At 49.0% G+C, this 10771-nt stretch overlaps 1 pseudogene; it reads left to right on the top strand.

Moving 5' to 3' along the window:
- The first annotated feature begins 9406 nt into the window (after positions 1–9406).
- Positions 9407–10533, top strand: LOC114685960 (annotated as a pseudogene).
- Positions 10534–10771: the final 238 nt, after the last annotated feature.

Genomic DNA, 10771 nt, shown 5'->3' with positions numbered 1-10771 from the left:
TCCTTGTATGTGCACACATGCCAGCACACTCCCACATGTGAACATTTTCACATATATTAATGCACACACGTCAGAGGTCGGACACACACACACACACACACACACACACACCAAACAAACAAAAAGTCCCAAACCCCAAACAAAACAAAACAAAATCTCAGGCATAGAGCATGCTGGCACATACCTGTAATCCTAGGATTTGAGAGATGGAGGCAGGATGTTTATGGACAGGTTCAAAATCATTCTCAGCTACACAACATGTTTGAGGCCAGTCTGGGATACAAGAGATCTAGTCTCCAAAAGAAAAAAATAAATAAAAAAATTTTTAAAAAGGAAGGAAGGAAGGAAAGAGACAGACAGACAGACAATAAGAATGAAGAAGGTGGTTGACACCAGGGAGATGGAATAGAGGATCAAAGTGCATACAAGTCTGACGGGATGAATTCAGATCCTCAGAACCCAAGTAAAAATGTCGATGTGGGCCGGGCAGTGGTGGCGTACACCGTTAGTTCCAGCACTGGGGAGGCAGAGGCAGGCGACTCTCTGCGAGTTCTAGGCCAACCTGGTCCGCAAAGCGAGTTGAGTTCCAGGACACCCAGGACTGTTACACAGTGGTCCTGGAACTCACTCTGTAGCCCAGGCTGGCCTCAAACTTAGAGACCCTCCTGCCTCTGCCTCCCAAGTGCCGGGATTAAAAGCGTGCGCCTCTACAGTTAGTATTTCATGGACTCTTTTATATCGGTGCCCTGACAATTCACAGTTTAGGAAAACGAAATGTAACTTTTTCAGGTAAAAACAAATTGACCTGGAAGTCACTGTAAACCCTCAAATACATGGACCTCTGGATGAGCCCAGATGGGGTCATCTAGACTGAGATAATCATGGAAGGGATGCACTCAGAGACAAGATTGGAGATATGGCTCCTTACAGGTGAATTGCTAAAAATAAAAAAAAACCCTAGTGCACAAGGTTCATGAAAGCCAAAGGACCCTTAAAAGACAAAGGCTGCTGGCAAGTAAGAGGAAACAATGATGTAATAGAAGGTATCACCATAGCCGAGAAGAAAACTGTAAATCAGAAGTGGGAGGAGGGGGTTAATGTGGGATCTGGGAAAATAAACTCAAGGGTGGAATCTTGCTTTTGCAACTCCTATGCAGAACTTTCCCAGGCAGGAGGGGTAGGCTGATGTGGCAGGTGTGGCCTGGTACAGGAAGGATGCAGGGACAGCTGAGTCACCCCCTTGCGTCCTCCATCCAGTGCCGGCAAGTCCATTGCCATTCGCTTCCGCCCGTCGGGATTGCCTAATAATAGCTCCCACGTGCTGGGCTGCATCTGTGCTAGGCTCTGGCCTACCCCCCCCCCCCCCGCCCCCTCGCCTTACAGCCCAGTTTGGAGTAGGGTTGGGAGTCTGGAATGGCTACTGGGCTTGCCCGACCTCAGCAGCACCAGAAAAGGCTATAACAGCAGTTTGGACTCCCACTGGCTAGCTGCAGGCACAGGATAGGATGATCTCACCTCTTCTGGGCAAGCCCTGCCCCCAAAGTAATGCCTGGATGGTTTGTAGAAAATAACTAAGTTGGCTCCCCTCTGGCTTATACCTCTTGTGGGAGGGTTTCTCACGTGCCTTTCCTTTCCAGTACGTGTAGACTGACGTTCTCCTCCTCTGCCCTCAGCTGCTCGCTCACGGGGACACAGCCCTGTTCCCATGTTTCTGCCTTCCTTGCCCTCGCCACCCTGCCCTCCTGGTATCAATCCCTTCAAAACAACTGTCATCCCTTATTGGTACCGTATATCCTTAATCCCGATTGCCAACTTGATGGGGGTATAGAATGACTATGGAATACATCTCTGGATGTGTTTCCAGAAAGTGGAGAAGGAAAGATGCACCCTGAATGTGTGAGTGATCCCGTCTCAGGGGCTGAGGGGCGGGGATCACAGACTGAATAAAGAGGGGGGAAAAAAAAAAAAACCCCGCAAGCTGAGCACCAGTGTTCATCTCTCCCGGCTTCCCAACTGTGGATGCAATGAGACTGACTGCCTCCTGTTCCTGTCGTCATGTCTTCTCATAATCAGTAGCTTCTGTCACAGCTACAGGAAAACTAACACGGGACTGCGCGTGAAAGAAACCGAAGGTTTAACATCCCAGCTGTTCTATACTGAGTGTGCCAAGGCCAGGCAGTCCGTTGCTATATGACAGGACAATAGACCCAAGCCAGGACTGACCCCAGCAGAGGGGACGTACGTGCTCAACCCAGGCCCTTGGAAGAGACCTGAGCAGTGACCCGGACTCACATCAGACAGCCTTGTGAACTTGGAAACGTCATTTAACCTCCCTGAAATTCAGAAGGACCAAACTGGGAGACAGCAGCATCATCCCGATGCCCTTGTCTTCCCAGGCAAAAAGAGGTTCAGAAGACGCGGCAGCCAGTATCCGCGGGGCATTGCTAGGCACCGGGCACATAATTTTAGACATTTTCCCTCCTAGTTCTATGTGAACAGCGTGGCAAGGATGACGGCAGTACCTCAGATAAAGGTGTCTAGGGGGTGATGACCCCGCTGCATTCCCTGTCTCCCTGCTCCCACTCTCCCCCTGGCTCTTTAAAGACTGAAAAGCACCCCATTAGGTGCAAATACATGGAAACATATTCATGATTATTCAAATGAAGGCCTGCAAAACAGCCCGTGCTACTCTTATAAATATTCATTGTTACCAGGCTAATCACTAGCAATCTCACAGGACGATGTGCTCTGGCAACCCTACTCTCTTCCCCCCTGCCCCCTCCTCCTCTGTCCCCTCCAGCCCTACGCCTCCCAACATCTCCTGAGGTCTTCACCATCTTCTTCAGGGAAAAGATATTTCTGGTTCATGAGGTAAAGCTTGCTTTATTTATCTCCGTCAGAAGATGACTGCACCAGGAGGCTAACCTTCTGCACAGTGTAACTGATCAGGTCCCAACAGCTGCAGCAGGTTCTCGGGCATCTATGTAAAATTGTATTCTAGTTCTCTTTTTGAGACAGGGTCTTGCTGTGTAGTCCTGGCTAGCCTGGAACTCATTATATAGACCATGCGGGCCACAGAATTGCAGAACCCCACCTGCCTCGGCCTTGAAAATAATGGGAAATGCCCCCCATCTCCTTAAGATTTATTTATTTATTTATATATTTATTTATTTTGGTTCAAAACAGGGTTTCTTGGTTTTTCTAGACAGGGTTTCTCTGTGTAGTTTTGGTGCCTTTCCTGGATCTCACTCTGTAGCCCAGGCTGGCCTCAAACTCACAGAGATCCGCCTGCCTCTGCCTCCCAAGTGCTGGGATTAAAGGCGTGTGCCGACACCGCCCAGCAGCCCTTGGGTCATTTTTCTAATCATCTTTTTGTAGTTTTTTTGTTTGCTTATTTCATATTGTTTGTTTGTTTTTCTTTTTCCTTTTTAAAGACAGCGTTTCGCTGTGTGGTTCAGGCTGGCTTCCAATACTCAATCCTCTTGCCTAAGCCTCCCAAGTCCTGGAAGCCTTGGCCTGCACCACCTTTGCCCTTGTTCAGGCATCTGTACTTCTAGCTGCTCCCTGTGATGGAGAAGAAGGATGTGTTCACCATAGGGCATTTTTACCAAGCATGGTGCCAGGGCTGGGGGCCAGCCAGAAGCAGGGCACCTTGAAGCCTAAGGCCCAGGAAGGACAGGGGAGCGGCAGGTCATGGGCATGGTGGACTGTATCTATAATCCCATCGACAGTCCCAGATTCCAATCCAGCCAGGACTAGACAGTGAGTTCCAGTTAGCCTAAGACACACCAAGACCCTGTCTCAAAAAGTGGGGAGTACTGCTGAACAGATGGCTCAGCCTTTAAGAGCAGTTATCACTCTTGCAGGTGACCTAGGTTCAGTTCTCAGCACCTACTTGGCAGCTCACAAACTGCCTGTAAATTCAGTAACAACCTCAGAGAGATCTGATGCTCTCTTCTGGCTGCTGTGGGTCCTGCATTCGTGTGGCATACAATTAAAGAATGAGGAGGAGGAGGAGGAGGAGGAGGAGGAGGAGGAGGAGGAGGAGGAGAAACTGTTAATGCTCTATTGGGCAGCCTGAACCTGAGAGAGTGGAGCCTAAAAATGAGGCAGACTAAAGCCTCATGCAATAGCCATCTTTATTCAGGGCATCAGACAATTTATATCCTGAGAGTATTCTAAGAGTTAGGCAAGGTCATGTGAGCAAAGTTCACTTCAGTTCATGTTGTATACAACCACAAGGGCAAGGTCACGTGAGTTTAGGCTCTATACAGTCAGGAGGACAACTCATGCTTGAAAACATCATTCTGAATAATAACAGGAAAGACGATCGGTAATCTAACGTAAACCCACTCCCATTTACTACACTTGAGAGGGGCATGACAGCACATCCCAAGAACAGGTCCATGCTGTGGAGGAACAGAGCTTACAGGACTCTGGTTTACTTGGAGTTTTCTCACAGGCTCAGAATTCTCCCACAGCTTCATTCATGGACTGTGTTCCGACAAGAAAGGGTATTCTGTAATAAGGTGCACAGCGAAATATGTGCAAACGTACGTGTGTGTGTGTGTGTGTGTGTGTGTGTGTGTGTGTGTGTGTGTGTGTGAGTGTTTACTCTGCAGTCAATGAAATTCACTGTGTAGCCCAAGCTGGTCTTGAATTCTTTGCAACCCCCCTGCCTCAGCTCCCCAAGTGCTGAGATCATAGATGTAAACCATCATCAATCCCACCTGGCATTCCCCTCACCCTCAGCCTCAGGGCTTAGGGACCAAACTCAGGGTCTAACTGATGCTAGGTGAACGCTCTACCCCTGAGCTCTGCCCTCAGCCCCGCTTATCATCCTCAAACAGGCTATTTCCTTTTTTTTTTTTTTCACATGGCCGCCTGTGACTGCTGAAGCAAATGGGTGCGAATTGGAAACAAGCATGAATTAAGCAGAGAGAGGGGCACAAAGACCCCTTAAAGAGCAGTGGGTCTATGGAGATTAAGTGTTTAAATGAAGTCCTCTAGGGGCTGGAGAGATGGTTGAGAGCACTGGATGCTCTTCCAGAGGTCCTGAGTTCAATTCCCAGCAACCACATGGTGGCTCACAACCATCTATAGTGGGATCTGATGCCCTCTTTGGGCATAGGGTCATACATGCAGACAGAGAGCCCTCTTATACATAAAATAAATAAATCTTTAAAAAAAAAAAATAAAGTCATCTAGCGATTTGATCAGCACCACTGAGACTCAGTTCAGAGACAAGAAAGAGCCCTGATTCAAGTGAACAAAGACCCAGAGAGATTAGAATGCAAGGTTGGTTTAGACAAAGACCTCTTGTCAGAAGCAGGCAGGCCATTCCCAAAGGGATCGTTTGGGGATTTTATGATAAGGAAGGGTCCTTAAAAAAAAAAGTAATTCATTAATTACTTTTTTTTTTCCTGAGACAGGGTTTCTCTGTGTTAACAGTCCTGGCTATCCTGGAAGTCACTTTGTAGACCATGCTGGCCTCAAACTCAATGAGATCTGCCTGGCTCCGCCTCCCAAGTGCTGGGATTTGTTTGTTTTTTTGAGACAGGGCTTCTTTGTGTATCCTTGGAGCTCACTATGTAGACCAGGCTGGCCCTGAATTCACCAAGATCTTTTCAGCTCTACCCCCAGTGGGTTTCAAGGGCGTGCACCACCATGTCACATCCAGCTTTTGATGTGATATGTCCTTCACAAGTTCAGGTATTTAAACACTTGGTCCCAAGCTGGTAATACTGTTTTGGATGGTCATGAAAACTGGGACATGGGGCCGACCTAGGCCCCTGAGGGCAGCAGGTCTTAAAGGTTGTCTGTGACTCTGGTTCTGACCAGAGCTTTCTGCATTCCGTCCGCTATCACCAAGATGTAAATAGTCTGTTCCCTGAGCTCTGCTGCCAATGAGGAACAGCCCAGCACTTCACCTCCCTCCCTGCAGTAAATCCTACTATGTCTCTTGAACCCTGAGCCAAAAGAAGCTGTTCCTCCTTAAGCTGCTTCTTCCAGGTATTTGGTTTCAAAGACGAGAAAAAAAAATAATATGAAGACTTTAGAAAATTCTGGGATGGCAAAATTTAAGGTGGGAAAATATAACTGCAGCTAGCACAAGCTGGGCCTAGGTTAAAATGTGAGAGCATCTCACCTGTTAGGTCAGTTTAGAAGTTTAAATTCCATTTGATTTTGTACGTGTGTGAGTGTGTGTGTGTGTGTGTGTGTGTGTGTGTGTGTGTATACACATGCCACTTTGCACAGGTAGAAGTCAGAGGACAACTTATGGGAAGTCCTCTCCCTCTGCCATGTGGGCAGCAGGAACCGAACTCAGTTTATCAGGTTTAGTGGGAAGTGCCTTGACCTGCTGGACTGTCTCCCCAGCCCACATTTGACTCCTCAAGGTCTAAGGAAAACCTGCTATTGCTTATGGGTTGGCCAAGAGTCATTTTCTTTATGAGAAGTAGATTACTCCTAACAACCCGAGATGCAGAGATGAAAGTAGAGGTTCAGTTATCTCCGTAAAGGCCTGGCAATAAAACAGCTTTTCAGAGAAAGCTCTGTGTCTCCCTTTCGAGGATGACAGAGAAGGCTGCCAGGACAGAGAAAGGGTGTGGAGACGAAAACCATTCTCAATTTCTCATGGTTGATTTGTTAGCGGCTCCCGCAAGAGGAATAATATTACTTTCTAATCCAACGTGGTGTCATACCTGTGTTTGCAACATTATTTCTTAGACCAACATGACTTTCTCTTGCTAGAAATTATCACACACACACACACACACACACACACACACACACACACACATCCCTCTAATCAGGACTCCCTGGTTTGATTTAATGAGATCCACACAAAGGCGGTTGTCAGTAACCACAGAAACGGGGCAGGGCTTTCATAATGATGGTGCTTGAATTGTAGCCCCATCTGAAAAGAGCCTTTTTAATTATAGGGTTTGCGGTGGGGGGAGTGGACTGGGAGAGAGTGGAAGGGGTGACGGTGGATGTAGTCTTTTATCGACTTAAAAGGATAGCAGGTGGGCCCCACTAACAAGTCTTAACCTCAGGACTTGGCTTAAAAACCCTAGCGGGGGGGAAAATTTTTTTTTTTTCATTTTAACCCTATGTATTTGCTTGTCTTCCCTTTCTTGAATGACAAGGTTTGATTCAAAAGGGCTCAGAAGGGACAGGGGGACAGGGGTGAGGCCCACCAGACCAGTTCAGAGGTTGGTAATCCCTCTCTAAACACAGAAGTCCTGCCTGCGTGGGGGAGTCTCCAGGCTGCCCTGGGGAGCAGCTTGCAACACCGTCTGGAGCTATTTTGAAGCCGGTGACCTTAAAGTCTAGGACAGTCTCTGGGACATTTACAGTGTTAGGTCCTTCAAGCCCCTCTACATTTCTCACATCAAGTCAGCAACAGTGTGACTCACTCCAGAAGGCAACATGAGCCGAGTTAAAGGAGCCAGCACACAGCCAGGGCTGCTGCCCAGGGCAGGGCCCAGAACCCCCTCATGGTGGGCGGGAGCTGCTGGAGCTGCATACGTCCCAAGCTGGAGGAGTCACATCACCGCTTGAACAGGGGACCACGGGAAAATTTAGGAGTACCAGTGATTCCCTTTCCTCAGGAAATGAAAAACCTTCCCAGAAGCTTCCTAAAGTGTCTGTTCACCTCTCATTGCCCTGAACTGTCGAATGGTCAGTCCCATCGCTAAGAAAATCAAACTGGAGCTGGGTGCTGGTAGTATACGTCTTTAATCCCAGCACCCCAGAGGCCGAGGCAAGTGGATCTCTGAAGCCAGCCTAGTCTACCAAGTGAGTTCCAGCACAGCCTGGGCTGTGTTACACAGAGAAACCTTGTCTTGAGAAAAAAGCAAGCCTGATGGGGGCCAGTAAGATGGCTCAGTGTCAGAGTACTGGATAGCTGAGTTTTATCCCAGAATTAACCGGTTCCCTCAAATTGTCTACACACACACACACACACACACACACACACACACACACACACACACACACACACACTGTGGCATGCTCCCCCTCCCAATAAATGAATAAATGTAATAAAAAATGTAAATGCATGATGGAATATTTTACATGGCTGTCCTGCCCAATATGTCATACAATTTGGGTCTCTTAGTGGTGTCATGAGTTATATAGCTGAAAATTGAATTTAACCAGGCAAAAAACCCAGCAGCATCCCAGAAATGAGATGCCTTCAATTTCTTGTTGTTGAGGTGACATTTATATTGCTCATTAGAAAGCCATCAGCTCAAAGTACGAATTATTTGTGTGTGTGCAACCCATCTGGAACTCCAGAGGCATCGCACAGTATACCCAGAGCATTTCAGCTTAATAAAGACCGGCATGGATGAGCACAGGTTTGAGCAGCCACACTAGCTGAGGACGCGCTGGTGGAAAGGAAAATGGCGCTGGTGGCTGGTTACCGCGTGGAAAGGTCACGATTACAACAGAACCCAGTGGTATCTTTCAGAGCTTTATTAGAAGAGGAGAGAGAGAGAGAGCCAGGCCTGGAGGAGAGGAAACACAGAGAGGTGCAGAGAGAGAGATGGGGGGACGAGGAGACAATGGGGGCGGGACATGGCGCCGCCTTATAAAGGCCAGAATGCACCTGCGCCTGCGCACACAGGCCCACTCGCAGAGATCACAAGGTCACGTCCGCGACTACGTGACCGAGTAACCATGGGGCATGGGTCACGCAGGACGTATGGCCCAGAAATGACTAGGCAGAGATGACTAAGTGTCCCAACCGGGCATGCGGCATGCACGTCCATGGGGCGTGGTTGGAATTCCTATCACAGGTCCAGCAATTTCACCCCAGCGTGTGTTTTGTGAACTCGGAGCGGTGACACCTACCTGAAGGTTCCTGACCTTGCTCCTCTGCCACAGCTACTTTACTGTCTGACAAAACTCTTAGATACTCCAACCCAAAAAGAAGTACAGGGGGCTGGAGAGGCGGCTTGGTGGTTAGAGCGTTTGCTGCTCTATCTAGTACAGGACCAGGGTTTGGTTCTCAGCACCCTCATCCGTAGCTCACAATCACCTGTTAACTCCAGCTCCGGGCATGGGTGTGTGTGTGTGTGTGTGTGTGTGTGTGTGTGTGTGTGTGTGTGTGTGTGCTGGCCTCCACAGGCACCTACTGTTGGTTAAGCAGTGGCGCTCATGGCTGGATGCCACGGTGGCAGAAGAATCACGAGCCATGGTTACCTTTCTAGAGCTTTATTGGGAAGGAGAGAGAGAGAGAGAGAGAGAGAGAGAGAGAGAGAGAGAGAGAGAGAGAGAGAGAGAGAGAGAGACCGTCTGGAGGGGAGAGAACACGGAAGGAGAGAGTGTGGAAAGAGAGGGCACGCCCACTTTTTAGGCTGGGACACCATCGCAGGCTGGCGACGTAATTAAGGACATAATCCGGTGCTGGAGCCTCTGTGGCCAAGCCCAGACCACGCTGCTGTTCATCGTGCGCTAGCGGTCCCAAGAGGTTCAAAGTCCACCAAGATGGCAACCCTCAAGGACCAGCTGATTGTGAATCTACTTAAGGAAGAACAAGCCCCCCAGAACAAGATTATGGTTGTTGGGGTTGGTGCTGTTGGCATGGCTTGTGCCGTCAGTATCCTAATGAAGGACTTGGCCGATGAGCTTGCCCTTGTTCATGTCATGGAAAGCAAGCTGAAAGGAGAGATGATGGATCTCCAGCATGGCAGCCTTTTCCTCAGAACACCAAAAATTGTCTCTGGCAAAGACTCTAGTGTGACTGCAAACTCCCAGCTGGTCGTTATCACAGCGGGGCCGTCAGCTAGAGGGAGAAAGCCGACTCAATCTGGTCCAGCGAAATGTGAACATCTTCAAGTTCATCATCCCCAGTGTTGTGAAGTACAGTCCAAACTGCAAGCCGCTTATTGTTTCAAACCCAGTTGAGATCTTGACCTAGGTGGCCTGGAAGATAAGTGGCTTCCCCAAACAACGGGAGTGGTTGCAATCTGGATTCAGCTCTGTTCCGTTACCTGGTGGGAGAAAGACTGGGCATTCACCCGCTAAGTTGTCATGGATGGGTCCTAGGGGAGCATGGAGACTCCAGTGTGCCCGTGTGGAGTGGTGTGAATGTTGCTGGTGTCTCCCTGAAGAACCTGAATCCAGAACTGGCCAGCGATGCAGACCAGGAGCAGTGGAAGGAGGTTTACAAGCAGGTGGTTGACAGCGCCTATGAGGCGGCCTACCTGGCTGAGAGCATGATGAAGAATCTTAGGCGGGTGCATCCCATGTCTACCATGATTAAGGGTCTCTGTGGAACCAAGGATGATGTCTTCCTCAGTGTCCCTTGTATCCTGGGACAAAATGGAATCTCAGATGTTGTGAAGGTGACTCTGACTTCTGAAGAGGAGGCCCGCTTGAAGAAGAGTGCAGATATGCTCTGGGGCATCCAGAAAGAGCGGCAGTTCTGAAGTCCTCAGATGTCCTAGAGCTTCACTGTCTAGGCTGCAGCAGGGTTTCTATGGAGACCGCACACCGTCTCCTCATCTGAGCTGTGTTTATGTTGTTGTGTAAAGGTGGCAGTTCCCACAGCTCTACCCTGCTGCTAAGTGTACTTGTATAGTGGTAACCTGGTTGGTGTGGCAGTCCCACTGTCTCTGAGACACACTGCCAACTGTGTGCAGGCTTCGGTGATCTTGGGAGCCTGCTGTGTCTGCTGCGCACCCTCACCAACACGCCTAGGCCAGTGAGTTCCCGGTTAGTCATAAAGCAGCTCCAGTGGGTAAATCCATCATGCATA

The sequence above is a fragment of the Peromyscus leucopus genome, chromosome 19 (assembly GCF_004664715.2).
Source record: "Peromyscus leucopus breed LL Stock chromosome 19, UCI_PerLeu_2.1, whole genome shotgun sequence".
NCBI classification, from domain to species: Eukaryota; Metazoa; Chordata; class Mammalia; order Rodentia; family Cricetidae; genus Peromyscus; species Peromyscus leucopus.
This window is presented reverse-complemented; position numbering and strand designations above follow the sequence as displayed.